The sequence below is a fragment of the Littorina saxatilis genome, linkage group LG3 (genome assembly GCF_037325665.1).
Source record: "Littorina saxatilis isolate snail1 linkage group LG3, US_GU_Lsax_2.0, whole genome shotgun sequence".
In the NCBI taxonomy this organism is placed as follows: domain Eukaryota; kingdom Metazoa; phylum Mollusca; class Gastropoda; order Littorinimorpha; family Littorinidae; genus Littorina; species Littorina saxatilis.
This window is the reverse complement of record NC_090247.1, coordinates 46412407-46433344: the sequence shown is the minus strand read 5'-3', so window position 1 is coordinate 46433344 and position 20938 is coordinate 46412407. Positions and strand designations below refer to the sequence as shown.

Below are 20938 nucleotides of genomic sequence, written 5' to 3'. Positions count from 1 at the left end.
GTTTTTGAGTTTCTGCTTGCATGGTTTGAGTGAGTGTTGTTGTCAGAGTGCCTGAAAATATGAGCAGCTAAAAACCTGCTTTATAAAGAGCATAAACAATCCGGAATACGAATGGAATACGCATGCGATACGCATGCGGTAGACCTGCGTTAGAGGTGCGTGTCACGCTCGATATACGAGCAAAAAACGCATGCGTATCGCACGAAACAAAAGTTACAGAATCGTATGCGTATCGCATGCGTTTCACGCATGCGATACGCACGCTTTCACGCATGCGTATCGCATGCGATACGCATGCATAATGTTTGTTGGGATCCACACACACACACACATACATTCACACACACATACACACACACACACACACACACACACACACACACACACACAAACATGCACTTACATACATTACACCCTTAAAACACACTCATACACACTACCCAACAAACATTATGCATGCGTATCGCATGCGTATCGCATGCGTGAAAGCGTGCGTATCGCATGCGTGAAACGCATGCGATACGCATACGATTCTGTAACTTTTGTTTCGTGCGATACGCATGCGTTTTTTGCTCGGATATCGAGCGTGACACGCACCTCTAACGCAGGTCTACCGCATGCGTATCGCATGCGTATTCCATTCGTATTCCGGATTGTTTATGCTCTTTATAAAGCAGGTTTTTAGCTGCTCATATTTTCAGGCACTCTGACAACAACACTCACTCAAAGCATGCAAGCAGAAACTCAAAAACAAATTGTTTCATCAAAATATTATGTTATTCAACAATTTTCAATTTTTATAAACATTCACAATCTTAGTGAAAATGCGTAATTAAATTTAGATACACTTACTGGGGCGGGGATGTAGCTCAGTCGGTAGCGCGCTGGATTTGTATCCAGTTGGCCGCTGTCAGCGTGAGTTCGTCCCCACGTTCGGCGAGAGATTTATTTATCAGAGTCAACTTTGTGTGCAGACTCTCCTCGGTGTCCGAACACCCCCATGTGTACACGCAAGCACAAGACCAAGTGCGCACGAAAACGATCCTGTAATCCATGTCAGAGTTCGGTGTGTTATAGAAACACGAAAATACCCAGCATGTTTCCTCCTAAATGGCGGGGTAAAAAACGGTCATACACGTAAAATTCCACTCGTGCAAAAAACACGAGTGTACGTAGCAGTTTCAGCCCACGAACGCAGAAGAAGAAGAAGAAGATACACTTACTTAGTTACAACTAAAATTATGAATCATATTCTACCTAGGCTTTACATTTTGAATTTGATGGCATTTTGACACATTTAACATTTTTGATTAGGACAAATATAATAAGAAACCCTTTGCGTATTAAAGAAATAGTCACATTTGTTTTAAAATACAAAACCATGTAATGCTGATCAATTAGTGATTTTGTTTGTTGGTTCATGGGCTGAAACTCCCACGGCTTTTACGTGTATGACCGTTTTTACCCCGCCATTTAGGCAGCCATACGCCGCTTTCGGAGGAAGCATGCTGGGTATTTTCGTGTTTCTATAACCCACCGAACTCTGACATGGATTACAGGATCTTTTTCGTGCGCACTTGGTCTTGTGCTTGCGTGTACACACGGGAATGTTCGGACACCGAGGAGAGTCTGCACACAAAGGTAACTCTGAGAAATAAACCTCTCGCCGAACGTGTGGACGAACTCACGCTGACAGCGGCCAACTGGATACAAATCCAGCGCGCTACCGACTGAGCTACATTCCCGCCCCATCAATTAGTGATAATTATCAACACTCAAAATACAATTTGTATTCACAATGCTGCGACTTTTCGGCTATCTCTGAATATATATGCAGCGAAAGGCAATGTGTTTAGTAAGGACTCCCAGTGCCGTGCTGACGTCCTCGGTGATCCATCACCAGGCATAAACAAGTGATGCGCCTTCCCTTCCTTCAAAAGATGAGACTCGATCTGCTTGGCTGCATTTGCTACCTCTCCTCTGCAGCCCAGGTCCAACAGAGTTTCCCTGAAACTAACAACAATTTATCAAATCATTAGTTAGTGTAGATAGTCTGAAGCCACCTGAACACACGACAGCCATTTTCCTTCAGTTCTCCACTTATTTATACTATAGGTACATGTTTTTAATTTATTTACACTCATCCTCATGGTACTGAAAAAGTGCCATGAAAGGCAGAAAATAAGAAATAGAAAGTCAAACAGAATGAGGCAGAGCGATGTTAAGATATCAAATAACCAAAGGGAAGTAATCGCTCAATGCATACGACATGTGTAATAGAGTAAGCGAGAGTTGTACGGAACCTTTTCTCCTGGCACCTGAGAGAATAACAAGCATTGAAATGAACAAGCGACTTTCATCCTCAAACAAGAAGGGCAAAGCCCATACGACTCACATGCTTGACCTTTACATGACCTTGACCTTCAGAGTCAAGGTCAAATAACTAAACCTAGCAATGACATCATACACTAAGAACTGCTTTACACATTTTTCCTACCAAAATACATGTGACCTTGACCCAAGGTCAAGGTCATCCAAGGTCATGCAACACAAAGCTGTTAATTCAAGACATAGGAAGTACAATGGTGCTTATTGGCTCTTTCTACCATGAGATATGGTCACTTTTAGTGGTTCACTACCTTATTTTGGTCACATTTCATAAGGGTCAAAGTGACCTTGACCTTGATCATATGTGACCAAATGTGTCTCATGATGAAAGCATAACATGTGCCCCACATAATGTTTAAGTTTGAAACAGTTATCTTCCATAGTTCAGGGTCAAGGTCACTTCAAAATATGTATACAATCCAACTTTGAAGAGCTCCTGTGACCTTGACCTTGAAGCAAGGTAAACCAAACTGGAATCAAAAGATGGGGCTTACTTTGAGGTATTCAATCTCAAAAACTTCAGAGAAAATGGGAAAAATGTGAAAAATAGCTGTTTTTTAGACAACATTTATGGCCCCTGCGACCTTGACCTTGAAGCAAGGTCAAGATGCTATGTATGTTTTTTGGGGCCTAGTCATCATACACCATCTTGCCAAATTTGGTACTGATAGACTGAATAGTGTCCAAGAAATATCCAACGTTAAAGTTTTCCGGCCGGCCGGCCGGCCGGACGGACGGACGGACGGACGACTCGGGTGAGTACATAGACTCACTTTTGCTTCGCATGTGAGTCAAAAAGGATGATCACCGCAAGCTCATATGCTCATCATTCTCCAAGGCACTCGAACTAACACCTACGTACACAGTCATATACAAGAACCAGCTTTTATTCTCGACTGGACTTAGTCCTTAGATCAAGACTGGTTTTAAACAGAACAAATTCAATGTTCATTTCAATGCTTGTTATTCTCTCAGGTGCCAGGAGAAAAGGTTCCGTACAACTCTCGCTTACTCTATTACACATGTCGTATGCATTGAGCGATTACTTCCCTTTGGTTATTTGATAAGAAATAGAAAATAAGGAGCTCAATATTAGCTGATTCTTCAAAGCTTCCTTCACATACAAAGTAACACACACATGAATACAAACACAAAGCCTGTATTACAACATAAGATAAAAATCAGGGACACATAATTCAGAAAACTTCCATAACACAAACATACCAGGAATGATGACACAAAGTGCTTTCCAAGAGTGTTTTTTGTGACTGATCATGCCAAAACATCTTGACAGTACAGGAAAATACTGTGAAACTTATCTTACAGGCAGCTAATTGTACAGTGGAACCTTGTATTGAAGAAACTAGCTTTCCACGTTTTCAGTTCACAATGTAATTATGTCTGAAAACAATTCCATTTAAAGATGGTTTCTCTCATAGGACGTGATCTGCTTTCAGTATATTTTTGTGTTAATAGTCAAGATCTTTTGAAAGGTAGGTTCCATTGTACCCACAAACGAAACAAGTGTAAAACACAAACACTCACCAGTAATATTATTTGAGATTGATTTGTGAAACTCTACAGCAAGGGAACACATGGAACGTATGTGGCTGCCAGGGCTCTGAGTCTGACTTTCCTTGTTTCAGTGTCTCTCATTTGTGTTGACAGCATCGATTAGCAGCACCTTGATAAGCTACACAAAAGAAAAGAACATTGTCAATAAATAATATCCTTTTACATCAGTTGGTCTTTTTTACATGTAAATTCACGGATAAATCTAAAGTGCATTTCAGAGCCGTGTTCATCCCAGACACAGAGGACAATCAGCCAGTTAAACCTGCATGAATTCAAAATATATGTGGGTCAATATGTTATGGCCAGAAAACAATGTTGGGGTACTACTTGTCTCCGAAAACCCCTGAAAACCCCATCTAGACTAACTAAATCTATCTTCAAAGTGAAGTATTGGACATGCCTGTAAAAAGTAAGCCTGATTCGTGCTACATGCACCCTTATATTTGTGTTGAGAGCCGGATTATCGACGAAATCGATGCAACAATTTCAATGCAAGGGAGCAAGGTAACTATTGTTACTTGAAAGCACAAGTACTGATGACGTCATGTGATTAGTGCTTTCGCTCCTTCGTAAATCCTCGCACAAACACGAAAATAAAGCCATGAACTGTGAAAGTTGCAAATATAAGTCATGATTGCAAACATTATGTAACAAAACACGATCTAAGGACAAATGTTCTTATTTCTGATGAGGTTTTCGGGGGTTTTCGGAGAGAAGTAGTACCGCAATTTTGTATCTACAGAAATTCCATGGGGTCAAAACTATGGACATTGAACATGCAGGCCTGGAGTCTGCATACCTGACCTATTATGACGGAGGCTGAAAATACTGTCAAACTCAGAGCACAGTTTAGGTTCATAAAACAACAAAAAAAGGCATCCAATATTTGAAATGCCAAAGCTTTTTGTCGAATAACATTGGTGCACAACCACAACACTAACCAGGAATCAAGATAATATTTACAGTCAAGATTGAAAATCTTCTTAGGCCTGTAACTCTCAAGTCTGACTATCCTGCTGAAAGCCTGAATAGCTGAGAAAAACAAAACAAAATCAAACATACCATAAGTGAAAGCCGCAGTCAACCCTTTTGCGGAACAGAAACAGAAAAGATCTCTCCACAGGGAAACATCATCAGGATGGTTGGCCATAACGTGTGTACTGCAATCATAAACAGACACACTGTTACTCATTTAAAATCATAACTACTCACTTAGATACAGATACCTACAGACATCACCATTAAACACAGTCACATGCGTGCGCAAGTCAAAGGATTAGCCTGTGGTTTAAGCATGACATAGAGACTTCTGAGCTCTACATGTTCAGTCCAAAAACACAGGTACTGAAGTAGGGACAACTGCATAAGAAAATGAAACCAAAGAGAAACAAGAAGGGCAAAGCCCATACGACTCACATGCTTTACACATTTTTCCTACCAAAATACATGTGACCTTGACCCAAGGTCAAGGTCATCCAAGGTCATGCAACACAAAGCTGTTAATTCAAGACATAGGAAGTACAATGGTGCTTATTGGCTCTTTCTACCATGAGATATGGTCACTTTTAGTGGTTCACTACCTTATTTTGGTCACATTTCATAAGGGTCAAAGTGACCTTGACCTTGATCATATGTGACCAAATGTGTCTCATGATGAAAGCATAACATGTGCCCCACATAATGTTTAAGTTTGAAACAGTTATCTTCCATAGTTCAGGGTCAAGGTCACTTCAAAATATGTATACAATCCAACTTTGAAGAGCTCCTGTGACCTTGACCTTGAAGCAAGGTAAACCAAACTGGTATCAAAAGATGGGGCTTACTTTGCCCTATATATCATATATAGGTGAGGTATTCAATCTCAAAAACTTCAGAGAAAATGGGAAAAATGTGAAAAATAGCTGTTTTTTAGGCAACATTTATGGCCCCTGCGACCTTGACCTTGAAGCAAGGTCAAGATACTATGTATGTTTTTTGGGGCCTTGTCATCATACACCATCTTGCCAAATTTGGTACTGATAGACTGAATAGTGTCCAAGAAATATCCAACGTTAAAGTTTTCCGGACGGACGTCCGGACGGACGGACGGACGGACGACTCGGGTGAGTACATAGACTCACTTTTGCTTCGCATGTGAGTCAAAAAGCAAGCAAAAGCATTACTTACCTGTTCACAACGCATTGGTATGACCAGGTTAGCAGATAAACACAGCACTGGACCATTGTAAATGCAGGACTTGAAGTTCAATGGGTCCACTGAAAAAGAGATTGTGCACTTTGAAAAATCATAAACCTGGTATACTGGTAACCTTCGTGATAACAATCCTCTCCCTGCATGAATTCAGTTAAATTGAGTTTAAATTGTCCTAACTAACATTTCTGATATGGAGTTTATCAATCACAGTCATTTTGAGTCAGAACTTCAACCCTGAAAATTACTGACTACAAAGACATTCATTGATTCAAATTTCAGCAAAATATATCATATTTTGGCTTGTATGTCATGTAACTCTGAAAAGTGAAAGCATAAATTACTGAAGTTTCATTCACACACACACACACACACACACACACACACACCCACCCACAGTGACACATACACAGAAACACACACAAAAACATTCATCATCAAAGGAAGCCTTAATCATACCTTTGCAGAACAGAAACAGCCAAGATCAATTCCCAATAGGAAACATGGTCCGAATGGTCAGCCGCTGTGTACTGGAAACATAAGTGGCCACACTGTTACTTATTTTATATGTAACTCAGAATTACTCAGATAATTCCACAACTTACTAACATCACATAAAACACACACACAAGCCACATTATGAGTCTGTATGTTTAAAGCATGGAATAGATTATAGAGGCAACAAAAAACCTAAGTACACATATACCTATATATATATATATATGCCGTTCTTCAGAAGTGTTCAAATTAGAACATAAAACCCCCAAAACCATCAGATACACACATTTTTACACAAAAAAGTAACAGAAAGCCAGAGTGATCTTTGAAATTTAAACTGCACACACAGCACAAAACACATACACTGTGTACATGAATAATAAAGAGGCAACAGTGAGGTCCAAAAACACTACATAAGTGCATGTACAATGCATGTGCAATTGCAAATCAAACAATTTTAAGAACTAAAATTTGTTCCTCCCCAAGATTGCAAACAAAGTCAGTCATTCATTCGAGAAAACATACGCATATCACATGCAGGCCTTATTCATTTTTGACACACCTGATGGTTCATTGCAAGAGCTTTCATCCAAACTAGGGTTTTTTGTCATTTTGCAAAAGGGCCAAACCAAATGGTCGACTGTTGACAGATTATATTGTAACACTCAATGATTCATAGTATAAATTTCCCCACCCACAAAATCCCATGTCTTTTAAACACACATAAGAACAGATAGAAACTACAATATTTGTGATCAGATGTACCTTGATAGTCGGTTTGCTCAAAATTCGTCTGGTCGCTAGTGTAAACGTTGCTGGCAAACGAACATACACATCAGCAGCAACGAAAAGTAACCCGCACCAACTGCAGCTCGATCGTTGGATTGGAAACAAAAAATAAAATAATGCATTAACTATTTGATTTATCCTTTAAAGGTCCTCGTCTACATTTTCTCACAGAAATTGAGATTTGACCGCTATAATGTTTAATCCATTCACTAACACTTTCAAAAAAACACCCCCCTCCGATCACAAAGGACGGAGCAAGTGTAGCCGTTTGAAAATTCATTGATGTATTCCATCGTAGTAGGATATCCTTATTTGGAACATAATCGTAGTAGGATATCCTTATTTGGAACATAATGTAAACCGGAAGTTTTCAAAGTGCTTAACCACCCAGAATTCCTAGCGGTGAGCAGCCGCTGCCTTGACGAAAGTTCTCTGGTAAGTTTTTTTTATCAATTATGCAATACATTCTTGTCGTATAAGACTTTTAAGTGGCTGCAAACAAGGCTTCATAATGCACCAAAACAGTTTCAAGCAATGTGTTTGCTCTGTTCACGTACTGTGTTCGTCATTCGTAGATATCAAATCTTAGCCGAGTTGACGCATTTCAGGGAACCTCTCAAAAGTCAGTTTTACGCTTACAGCATTGCACATTACGGTACTTTATGTTTGATGGCGGTTTACAAAGAGGCTCTGCTTAATGATTCGGTTCAGGAATTAAGGAGTCATCATAAAAATAAAGCAAAAGCATAGGTCTAACACTAACTCAATGTTTCGAGAGGCACAGTTCCGACACAGTGACACACGTAGCCTACACTGACAATGAAATCTAAAACGCTTGCAATCGATCTAAATTTGTATTTCTGCACACACAAAATATTTCGACTACAAAATAAGGATCGGAATCAAAAACAATTGTATTTTCCAACAAGAGTCCTTGATTTGTGTGCTTTCATTTTTAATGAGTTTACGTAGACTAGTCTAGTACCCGCAACACCGATGTCAGAATCGCCATTGATTTTCCTGCAAGACTAACAACTACAGATCTAACTGAATCAGTTGAATCGGAGATCTAGATTCTCCGGTCGAATCTTAGAATGCAGCTGGTTTTTATTTTTGTATTTCTTATGTCTATGTGTGTGCCGTATGTGTGTAAAATGTGCGTGTTTGTTTGTATGTGTAAAATGTGCGTGCGTATGTCTGTGGATGTGTGTGTGTGTGCGTCTGTGTGTGCATGTGTGTGTGTGTGTACGTAGTACATGCGTGCGCGCGTGTGTGTGACATTCACGTGGTAGTACGAGTGATTGTGTGAATCGGAGTATCTGTACGTGTTTGTTTTCTTATACCTGATCATGTTTTAGACGATTCATGTATGCATTTATAGTTCTTAAAAATGCCAAACGTTCTGTATTGCATGGTAGGTATAAGCCACGTATTTTATTCACTTATGATTCATGTCCGTCAAGTATAACCGTTTGTCCATTTCTTAGACTGTGTCTTTTAACACTTTTGTTTTGTTGTTTCTTTTTTTTCTGTAAAACTAAAAGCTGTCCATTTCGATACTCAGGTCGAACACAGTACGCTTATCTCATGTCTCAACTCTGAGCTAAGCATCGTCTCCACCGGTCAGAAGAGGCAGGGCAGGGCCAGCAGGTGCGGCAGTGTTACATTGTTTGTCAGCGCAATCGGGGACACAGAGAGTCCGCATGCGGACAGCTACTCAAGAAGCTGCCGCCAAGAGTTATCGGGAAGAAAGATCCAGTCTCTTAGTCTTACAGTGAGTTTGTGTAGTTACAAATGTAATGGTTTGAAGATTTCTTCTCTCTGTTATTACTTGAGTGCTTATGTTAATCTCAGTTATTCAAGTATGGGCTGTATAGTGTAAATGCGTGTGTGTGTGTGTGTGTGTGTGTGTGTGTGTGTGTGTGTGTGTGTGTGTGTGTGTGTTTGTGTGTGTGCATATATGAGAGAGAGAGAGAGAGAGAGAGAGAGAGAGAGAGAGAGAGAGAGAGAGAGAGAGAGAGAGTGGTGACACACTATACTTCCGTTTGCTGTTTAAATGGATACTTACAAAATCGACAATCCCATCAATCAGTCGAGACACAATTTATTAACAAAAGAATTTTAATTATATACCAACTTATTTAATGCATACACTCTTACATATGTATACATCTGAATGCATAAAGCACACACACAAACATGTACAAAGTAACCCCCCCCCCAACAAAAACACAAAAAAAACCATTAAAATGCTGATAAGTCATGAATTACTTCTACAACTTACTTCAAATTTGGTGTACATTGGCCTGAGATATGGGATGATAATTCCACAAAGTTTCATGAATGCCGGTCAAGTGCGCATGGCTTATAATTATATCTACATGCCACTTGTTTCATAATACTACATCTATTAAAACAGATAAAATGGATACAAATTTGAATGCATTACATTATTTCATGACAATAGGACTATTAACTGTGTTGGTCAGAACAAGATTAACGAGATGACCGCGGGGGAGCTGGTCCTGTCCATTGCTGAGCGGCTCCCATCCCCGGTTTTGGGCATGGCCTGCAACCTTAACAGAGGATCCTTCCCAGAGGAGCCTACTTCAAGTGCAGCCACATGTCCTTCCAGGTGTGTTTGTCACCACTACCAAGACCTGTAATTACAAAAATAGTACTTAAAAATCTGAAACAGTTTCAAAAATGTTAGCACACTGCTGTTAATCGTCATACGTTATACATGACTCGACTATGATGTGCCGTAATTATGCATTTAAATTATGATGAAAAAACAACAACAACCTGAAAAGTGATGGGCGTGTCCGGATAGGGCGGATAATCGTTATATGAAATCTTTAGAAATGTGTCCTGTTTCAGTTATTAATCTTTAAATGTTATAACAACATCCTGGAAATTCAGTAGAAATGGCCCCAGTCAGGCTGATTTTTTGGCAACTACAGGGTGACCTTAAAAAAATGCAACCCTCAAAAATGCGAATAACTTTACATCTGTTGACCGAATCACTTTATATTTGGGGGACATAAACTTCAGCCTATCCATGTCCCTTCCACATCTTGGCAACTTTTTTGAAATAGCACAAAAGTCTGACCATTTGATCTACAAAATTGCCCCTTTGTGAAAGTGTCACGGTAGCTGAAGTTTATGTCCCTCAAATATAATGTGATTCGGTCAACAGATGCAGAAGTTATTAGCATTTTTGAGGGTTGCATTTTTGGGGGGTCACCCTGTCACCCAGTCTTCTTCAAAATGGAAAAACAACACTGCTAGGCACAACAGCTGAACCAAATCAATTTGAGTGGGCAAAAGTTGTTCTTCAATTTGAGATAATAAAACAACAAACAGGGTCACTCTTGCTCACACAATCAAATCTGCATCTAAATCAGTATGTGTTGTTCACATATCTTGTCTAACATGGACGCTATGCATATATGGCAGGCTGAGCGGTGTAGGTGTCAATACTCTCAGCAGGCATAAAAGGCAGTTTTTGAAGCCATTTTAGCGGGTAATAAGACAAAGAATGGTACATTTGAGTAACTCGCAAACGCATTGCCTTCAAACTTTCGGAGATTTGTGTTAACACATGTCGTAAAGTACACACGAAATCTCAAGTCATGTGAGGTATTAGTTCTGCTGTTATGCGACATCCCAAAAAGAGTTTTAAAAATAAGGATCTACCCTGTCCGATTGAACAGAAGAAAAAATAAATAGAATTAGCATGCATTTAGAAAAATGAAAGCTTCATTTTACCCTTAAATTTAATAGTTTCACCAATGGCTGTTCAAAGCGCACTTGTTTAAACGCACACACACATTTTTGGAAAATGCTTTTTCAAGAGCCATTGATCAGTTAAGCGTGTCGGCAGTGAGCTTTGCTATGCGTAGGCCGACATTTGCGCTCAGCGCTCTGAATGAGTCAACTTTAAAAAACTACTTTCGCGTTGAAATCCTCATACCACCCATGTCTGATAAAATATGTACATGAAATTTGAGTATGTGGCGCATCTGTCATTGTTCTTGAAGATTTCAACAAATAAAATTTGTTCAATGATTCAGCAAAAACCTATCGTCAATTTAAGAACTGTTTCTGACATGACAAATAACAGCAGACCTAATGTCTCAAATTACTTGAAATTCCGAAAGTACTTTACAACATGTGTTAGCACAACTTTCCGAAAGTTTGAAGGCAATGCGTTAGCGAGTTACTCATATGTACCATTTTTTGCCTCATTACCCGCTAAAACGTCTTCAAAAACTGTCTTTTATGCCTGCTGAGAGGATTGACACCTACACCGCTCAGCATGCCATAGCGTCCATGTTAGACAGGATATGTGAACAAAACTTACTGATTTGAATGCAAATTTGATTGTTTTGTCTAAGAACATGCTAAACATGTTTTGTTTTAGCAGTTCTGATTTGTTGTCAATTTTAACGCGGGAACCTTCATTTTGCGAATTTGATTTGGGGGTGTGTGTGTGTTGTAGGTTTCACTGTATCGACAATACGTCATGTAAACTCAATCTGTTTTCTGAATAAGTTAGGGGCATAAAAGGCCTTTCCAGTCATATAATTGGTTTTACGATAAACGGCCTCATCATAAAGATCTGCCCTCAAACGCATCTGTAAAGTTTTTTTTATGACGAGTAGTGTAGAACAATCACCATCTTACACATCTGATCGCAAGATTATGCATTCCCGAAAAATTCTGCTGTCTCCGGCGCATCAGTATTTGTCCGAAGGGTTTGAAAACAAATAATTACAACACACACACACACCCCTCCCAACCTCCACCACCACCCAAGAAAAAAAAAGAAGAAAAGAATAAATACATTGATAAATACAAGAATGAAAGAATTAATTTACTTTTTTTTCAATTGTTTTTTATAACAAATCTATTGCTTCTAGGTCATCATTATCAGGCCGATGATTAAACCAAAGCTTAGTCACGGAAATGCATATATGGACTAAAAATGACGTGTTTTTTTCTTGCAGGACAATGGCTTGAATATGACTTCATCCTGAATCGGCAGAGCAGCGATGTATTCTTATATGGATGCCATGGACGTCTTCCACCTAGCGGGCACACAGATGGTTCACAAATCTACCCACTTGTATATTGCATACCTACCCCCTCACTCTTAACCATTGCTCCTTCACTTCTGCAGCTGCATCAAAACACACACACACACACACACACACACACACACACACACACACACACACTTAATACCGATGCCACATTTCAAGTAATCGGGCTGCAGGTATATTTGTCTTCTTAAGTCCACAATCAGAATGGCAGGAGCTATTGGAAAAAACGTTTTCTTTTTTACATTTTACGGTAATTACATTTTTGTCTTTGATCTTCAGGCTTCCATAACAGTTCTCTAAATGTATTGAGAATACGCCTGAAACGTTACATGAACCAAAACAACAACAACCAAAAAACAAACGCTGTGCATAGGGAACACAAATATCAATGATCTTTCTTTATTTGGTGTTTAACGTCGTTTTCAACCACGAAGGTTATATCGCGACGGGATATCAATGATAATTTAGAAGGGAGAATCAGCCGGGACATTATTTATTATTCTGAATAGATCAACATTCATATATGCATCAAGTGTACTAATTGATCCTGCTAAATAGTTGTATTTGTTTGTGACTGATGCACTTTTTATTCACTTTGCACATGTATCACGTAAGAAAAATCAAGGGAGGTAATTTTGCTCGGATTAGATGGTTCCCTCCCCTGATAACAAAAGCACACAAATTCATTTTTCCCCTCTTCTCGTATGTGTTATTCAAACGTTTTTTTGGTTTTTGTTGAATATTGATGTGAAAGGTTCAGTCCTTCCTGAGTAAACTATTCGATTTACAGTCTCAGAACAGACCAGGCCTGAAAAGACCATCGCTAAACACATCAACTAATCAGCCTGGGTGCAGTTTGTGATTGTTTTTTATTGACTGATTTGTGAACGAACACAAGCAGGAATCTGTGATGATAACACATCAAAATAAATTATCACTTTGCGCATGAAGCAGCCAGGTTGTCGAATCTAAGTCTTTGTTCATGTACAATCTTGTCTAAATCTGAGATGGTGAGCCAAAAGTTTTCATGGGAACGACTGTGCCTTTCTGTGTCTCTCAATTTTTACACCACTTGCTACTCATGATTGCATGACACTAAGAACAGGCAAGATGTGGATATCGTGGTTTTAATGATACATTCGGACATACAAATGGTTACCGTTGTTTTCTTAGATACGTGTGATCTCTCTTTTCCCCCTGGTCCTTTCTTTTTGATGTTATTTAGCCTGAAGTTTGTTGCAACTATTGGTCCGCTTGCATTTGTTGTTATAGTAATTGTGGATATGCTATTTAATTTGTCTGTGTTGCCTAATTATGTTGTCACTGTCAGCTTGATGAATAAAGGCTATGAGAAAAACAAAATGTTACCCTTCACCATCAGCAAAATATGCAGCTAGCTGCATATACTAAATATTTCTGATACCTTGACCAAATACGATGTTTATTTTTGCGTGTTCTCGTTTTTTCAGAGCGAACACACACACACACACACACACACACACACACACACACACAGTCTCTCTCTCTCTCTCTCTCTCTCTCTCTCTCTCTCTCTCTCTCTCCCTCTCCCACCCACACACACACACGTACACGTACACACACACACAGTTTCAATGTTAAAAACTTAAAACACGTATCCCTGTAGCATCGATGAAGGTTGTATGCAGGAACATCATAAAAGCTTGCTTACAAACGGACTCGCTGTCTTCGAATAAAACAGCTTTCGAATAAAATAGCTTACCGTTGGATCTTTGCTCAAACTGCGGCTTTCTTGTCCACATTCCTGGCGCACAGATCTGCAATGTGCAACGTTACTGTTGAATACACACACTTTATGTTGAAGTCACAGGGCACAGACAGACATACCCCCCCCCCCCCCCCCTTACACACACACGCGCGCGCGACTGCGTGAAAATGCACGTCACCTTATCATTTAATCACACAATGTAAAAACGTGGTGGTTAAAATCTGAATAGTATCATATGAATCTCTGAAGAGAATCTTTTTTTTTCCAACAGTCGTTCGTGTAAGGCACACGCAGACGGAATGTAGCTGAAGCCATACCGTAAAAACTAAGAACAGATCTATAGATTCTAAAACAAATGTGACATTTTAGTTCTATTCATCTGGATGAGCTTGATCTGTCCGAAAAGAATCGGCCACTGAAAATGCAACTCCCCTCCCCCCCCCCCCCCCCTCCCTTTCCCACGACACACACCACGACACGACACTAGCTGAGAAAAGGAAAACGTGTGGAGGAATACATAATGTAAAAACCAGATCTAAAAGTAAGCCCGGTTTACCATTTCAAACCGCCTTTGAGTATGAAATGTTCGGACGCGCCCTTTCAGCCTACAGTGAAAATGGTAATGTACACGTACAAGCTTTGTTTCAGAACTGTGAAACGTAATAACTCGGTTTGAAAATTGAATTCAAATATATACAAGTAAAGTTAATGGAAGATCAAAGTAAAGGTTGGGTGTAATATCAAAAAGTATACTTACATTCCGTTTCAGCATGCTCAGTCTTCCACAGGAAAAACTCCCAGGGCTTTGTCCTGCTTGCGATTTTGCCAAAAGTACTTTGAACACACCCCCGACGTAACTTTCAATGAGCATCATAGTATTTTTGCCACTTGCCGGTTGAATTTGGCGCCTAATTCCAACTTCGCTGCATCTCAGGGTTGTTTCTGGTCCCCCAAATGTACACATTCAGACCTATGCTGCCCTGATCGATCACAATTTTGCTTTTTACGTAACTGGCGCAAGATGGCAGACATCTTTGGACCGTAAATGACTCTTTGCGCATGCGCCGCTAATAATTTGATTGGTCGATATTTTTAGGTAAAGCACATGGTCTCAGAAAACAGAAAAGTAAACATTGGAAGCGTGAGTCACGCTCCCAAAAAATAAAAACTTTGTTTACATATAACAAAAATTCTGTAACTTTTTGCCCCATGGTTCATTCATCATCTGAAATAACTTTTCAGCGAAATCTAACCATAAGATTATTGGAAAAAAGTCAAAATGTAGACGACCACCTTTAAGTGACATAATTTCATCTTAAATTAATGTAAGAATAAATTTAACCACTTGTTCTTACACGAAAACAACTAAACTAGACTATTATTATCTTCCAAAAAGGGCTGACGAGTTCATAACTCAGGCATGACGTCAAACGCAAATAGAGCTCGCCAAAAGTAATGACGTCAAATCTTGGACCTAATATGGAGGTCCAAGGTCAAATGCAAATAGCATGCGTATCGCATGCGAGACGAGTTACAAAATCGTATGCGTATCGCATGCGTTTTCACGCATGAAAGCATGTCGCATTCACGAATGCGATACGCACTCGACTCGAGTGCAGAAATCCGTGTTCGATTTTGTGCATGCGTGACGCGCTCGATTCGAGTGCAGAAATCCGTGCCGAGTGTTTTACGCATGCGATCCGAGGGTGCAATGTTTGCTGGGTAACGCACACACACACGCACACACACACACACAAACATGCACTTAAACTCGGAGGCAAAAGAAACGCAAATAAAGGATGCGTTAATTAAACCTTTATCCCCGAGTACGCAGTACTAGGGTCCAACAGACTTTAATTGTGTGTCTCGACTTAACAGCTTATTGCTCGGAAACTACTGGGCGCAGTTCGTTCAAAAGTTGATACACTAACTTGATAATAGGTCCGATTGATCGTATTAAAACTTCATAATGTTACCTGGGACCTAAATGCGAAATAAATCACAAAAGCCACTCTTAACGGTGGGAGTTTTTGCGGTGGGAGGCTGGTCGCTTTGCGAACAGCCTGAACTAAAGGGGACCACTTGAGCGGCGAACACGTCACGCAGTGACGAGAAAAGCATGATTTCAGTGCAAGCCAGACAACGGGTGGGGAAATGGTCTCGGCAAAGAAATTACAATGCAGGGTTTGGTCTCGGTGAAAGAGAGACAGAGAGCACGAGAGAGTCTATGGCCAAAGTGATCCGGGTTCGATTCATTTTGTGCACATGTGTTAGTGTTACTGTGTGTGTGTGTGTGTGTGTGTGTGTGTGTGTGTGTGTGTGTGTGTGTGTGTGTGTGTGTGTGTGTGTGTGTGTGTGTGCATGAGTCTGTACTCGTGTGTGTGTGTGTGTGTGTGTGTGTAAGAAAGAAAGAGAGAGAGGGAGGGAGTGAGGGAGAGAGAGTGTGTGTGTATGTGTGTGTGTGTGTGTGTGTGTGTGTGTGTGTGTGAATGTCTGAAGAGTACTCGGGTCCAGCGCGAGCGTTTTTTATCCCCGAGTACGCAGTACTAGGGTCCAACAGACTTTAATTGTGTGTCTGTCTGTCTGTCTGTCTGTCTCGACTTAACAGCTTATTGCTCGGAAACTACTGGGCGCAGTTCGTTCAAAAGTTGATACACTAACTTGATAATAGGTCCGATTGATCGTATTAAAACTTCATAATGTTACCTGGGACCTAAATGCCCCAAAAAACACAAAAGCCACTCTTAACTGTGGGAGTTTTTGCGGTGGGAGGCTGGTCGCTTTGCGAACAGCGTGAACTAAAGGGAAGACTTGAGCTTCGAACACGTCACGCAGTGACGAGAAAAGCATGATTTCAGTGCAAGCCAGACAACGGGTGAGGAAATGGTCTCGGCAAAGAAATTACAATGCAGGGTTTGGTCTCGGTGAAAGAGAGACAGAGAGCAAGAGAGAGTCTATGGCCAAAGTGATCCGGGTTCGATTCCCGGCATGGGCGTTCTATTTTTTTTTTTTTTTTAATTCTTGTTTACTATTGTTTATTATGAACGTTTTAATGTTTAATTTTACTCTAATAGTTTTTTTCATTGTGTAAAATAAATTTTTTTTTTTTTTTAAATCCACGTGCACAAGACAAAAACTTTCATACTGGGGGAGCGAGCCAGTCTGAAGAGTACTCGGGTCCAGCGCCAGCGTTTTTTTATAGACTTGAAATAGAAAGAAAATCATGTTCTGCACGTGTTGTTTTAGCGGTCTTATCTTGTCAGAACCGTGTTTGCCGTTATCTGGGTCACACGCGAGGTCTTGTTCACGGGGACCCCAAACCATCATGAGGACAACTTTCAGCACATGCAAAATGTGGAAAAGCAGCTTTTCGTGTTCAGAGTATTCAGGCAAGCTGAACCGTACTCACAAAACTGTTAGAACATTCATTTCATAGACAACCCGTCAGTGCCAGAACTCTGCGCCGACGCCTTGGTGGGCAGAACCTGGTTTGTTTGTTCGTTCATGGGCTGAAACTCCCACGGCTTTTACGTGTATGACCGTTTTTACCCCGCCATTTAGGCAGCCATACGCCGCTTTCGGAGAAAGCATGCTGGGTATTTTCGTGTTTCTATAACCCACCGAACTCTGACATGGATTACAGGATCTTTTTCGTGCGCACTTGGTCTTGTGCTTGCGTGTACACACGGGGGTGTTCGGACACCGAGGAGAGTCTGCACACAAAGTTGACTCTGAGAAATAAATCTCTCGCCGAACGTGGGGACGAACTCACGCTGACAGCGGCCAACTGGCAGAACCTGGTAAATCGGCGTCCTCCTCGACGTCCTGTCTTGACAGCTCAGCATCGCCTGGATCGTCTGGCCTGGGCCCAGCAGCATGCCCTCTGGCGCCATCGGGACTGGCGGAGGGTTCTTTTTTCGGACGAGAAGCGCTTTTGCCTGGAACCTGGCGATGGGCGTGTCCGGATCTGGCGAAGACCTTGACAGCGGTTTGCGAACAATAACATCATGCAGCATGATCGATGGCGAGGTGCCAGCGTCATGAAATGGGGCGCCATTGGTGTCAACCAGCGAGTGGGACCTGTCGTCTTTCAGAACGTCGGCCAAGGTCATGGGAATGGTGTCAATGCAGACCGCTACGTCAATCAAGTCCTGCGTCCCTATGTGGTTCCATTTGTCCTGAGGCACCGGAACTGCCTGTTCCAGCAAGACAATGCCCGTCCCCATACTGCACGTGCTACCCAGGACTTCCTGCGTCGCAACAGCGTGAACCTTCTGCCTCATCCTGCTTGATCTCCGGATCTCAACCCAATCGAACACTTTTGGGACATCATGCAAAGAAGGATTAATGCCCTTGCCCGGAGACCCCGCACAGCAGCAGAACTGCGTGCTGCCGTGACCCAGTTGTGGGCTCAAGTCCCTCAGCAGCAAATTAATCACCTCGTCCTCTCCATGTACCGGGGGTGCGCCACAGTCATCAACGCCCAGGGAGGAGCAACACGCTATTGACTTTCAACAGTCTTCAAGACTTTCAACAGTCTTCAAGCAGTGTTCAGTGGAACATGGCACGTCATGCTCTCATCCCAATACACTTTTCCGTATGGTTTTTTTATTGGTCAATTCGTTTCCTTGTTATTGTTAACCCGAAATAATTAATTCGACATTAAAATTCATGTGTAACCCATCTTCACTGCAGCATTTGCGTTTCTTTTGCCTCTGAGTTTACATACACCCAGACACATACACAGACACACCCACACCGAGACGCACACACACACACGCGCGCGCACGCACACACACACACACACACACACACACACACACACATAAAACACACACACACAAACAAACACATACACACAGGTGCTACACAGTTTTACACGCGCATACACACAAACACACCCTCGCAGTCACGCGCGCGCGCACACGCACTCATGTAGGCCTACACACGTTCTGTGGGTGTGTGTGTTTGTGTTTGTGTTTGTGTGTGTATGTGTGTGTGTGTGTGTGTGTGTATGTATGTGTGTGTGTTTGATTTTGTATGTGTGTTCGTATATGTATGTACTAGATGAATACCCGCTTCGCCGGGTAGCCGGCTTCGCCGGGAAGAAGTAGAGCCGAATACCCGGCTTCGCCGTACGAAGGAAGGGATATAAACGCGCAAAACACTGGAGAAGATAAGGAAGAGTTACTGGGAATGGATGTACAGAAAAACCAAAATCGGTTCAGCGCTGCGCGCTGAGAGCACGTGTTGAAAATTTTCATCGACCAGATTGTGTTTTGGGTCTACCTGAATATGCCCACCAAATTTGAAGCAGATCCATCAAGAACTTTGGCCGTGCATCGCGAAGTGACCGACCGACAGACAGACAGACAGACACAGACAAGCCGTATATAGATATAGATGTATGTGTGTACAGCATGTGTACGTGCGTGTGTGTGTGTGTGTGTGTGTGTGTGTGTGTGTGTGTGTGTGTGTGTGTGTGTGTGTGTGAGTGTGTGTGCATGCGTGCGTATGCGCGTGTCTGCGAGTGTGTGTTTATATGATTGTCTATGTATGCGTATGTTTGTGTGTTTGCGCGTGTGTATGTGTGAATGTGTGTGCGTCTGTATCTGTGAATGTGTATGTTTCTGTGTGTGTGTGTGTGTGTGTGTATGTGTGTGTGTGTGTGTGTGTGAGGGAGAGAGAGAGAAAGAGAGAGAGAGAGAAACGCACGCATGCCAAGGAGGTGAGAGAAAGAGATACAAACATACTGAGAGTGTGACTGAAGTATATGGGTTCATTCCTTTAAACAGTATTTTATTCATAAACAGACACATGATAATATAACAACATCATTAAGAAGGAGCACAACAAGTTTAAAACTTATGGTAAATGCTTACATAAACATTCCTGAAATTTCATGGCCATAAAAATCTAGCATGGAAACATGAGCATCCACTTTTTCATTTATCTCTTGAAGAGACAAAAATTCCCCATTCTCATGTACAATATCTTTTACAAAATAGATACCATTGTATGACCAGTCCTTAAAGTGGAAAGGTGATTGACCAACCTTGAATTTGTTATTATAAAATAATGGTTCCATCAAAAACTCTGCTGGAGTATCAATATCAGTCTTGTCATAAAATTCTGTTGTTGCTTTGAACACATCTTTCCAGAATGGATTAACATGTTGATTATTTTTTAACAACAATGTTGGACCATATTTTTCCAGTAAACATATTTCAGGGCAAGTAACTTGCAAAATTTGCTTCCATTTTGGGTTTTGACAGTCTGATAGTACTTTTTTCATCCAGATGAGTTTCAATGATTTGATGTATGTTAATTTCTATATGAGGAACATCAATGCCTCTATTTTGAATTGTTTGATCTGCCACCGTTCTTTTGACCTTGTCGTTTTTATTATCCCAAACAAACTGGAAGCATTTTTTTTGCAATTGTTGTATAGAGCATGTATTGTTAGGTGGATTTGGTAGTAAAATCCATAAATATACAAGTTTTGATAGTATTAACGATTTGAGCACTGCAATCCGTCCTAGCGGGGTACTTGATCGTTTGGACCAGATACTAAACAGTTTTTTCACTTCGTTAAATTTCTCAGTAAAGTTTAACTCCGCCATCCCTCCCAAGTCATTCGTAA

General features: G+C 41.0%; 3 long non-coding RNA genes across 4 annotated transcripts; 1 reads left to right on the top strand and 2 right to left on the bottom strand.

Moving 5' to 3' along the window:
- Positions 1-1629: 1629 nt before the first annotated feature.
- LOC138960803 (uncharacterized) lies at positions 1630-7550 on the bottom strand. The gene is made up of 6 exons (XR_011454063.1): positions 7417-7550; positions 6613-6683; positions 6130-6218; positions 5026-5123; positions 3934-4081; positions 1630-2013 (listed from the first exon to the last, which is right to left on the bottom strand). It is a non-coding gene; the product is annotated as an uncharacterized lncRNA (long non-coding RNA).
- A 112-nt stretch (positions 7551-7662) lies between these two features.
- LOC138960805 (uncharacterized) lies at positions 7663-13898 on the top strand. Of its 2 annotated transcripts, none has more exons than XR_011454065.1 (4): positions 7663-7875; positions 9005-9214; positions 9930-10075; positions 12453-13897. It is a non-coding gene; the product is annotated as an uncharacterized lncRNA (long non-coding RNA). The 2 variants fall into 2 exon arrangements; XR_011454066.1 differs by having other exon boundaries at positions 7861-7875; positions 8985-9214; positions 12453-13898.
- Positions 9963-15435, bottom strand: LOC138960810 (uncharacterized). The gene is made up of 3 exons (XR_011454071.1): positions 15053-15435; positions 14290-14344; positions 9963-10100 (listed from the first exon to the last, which is right to left on the bottom strand). It is a non-coding gene; the product is annotated as an uncharacterized lncRNA (long non-coding RNA).
- Positions 15436-20938: the final 5503 nt, after the last annotated feature.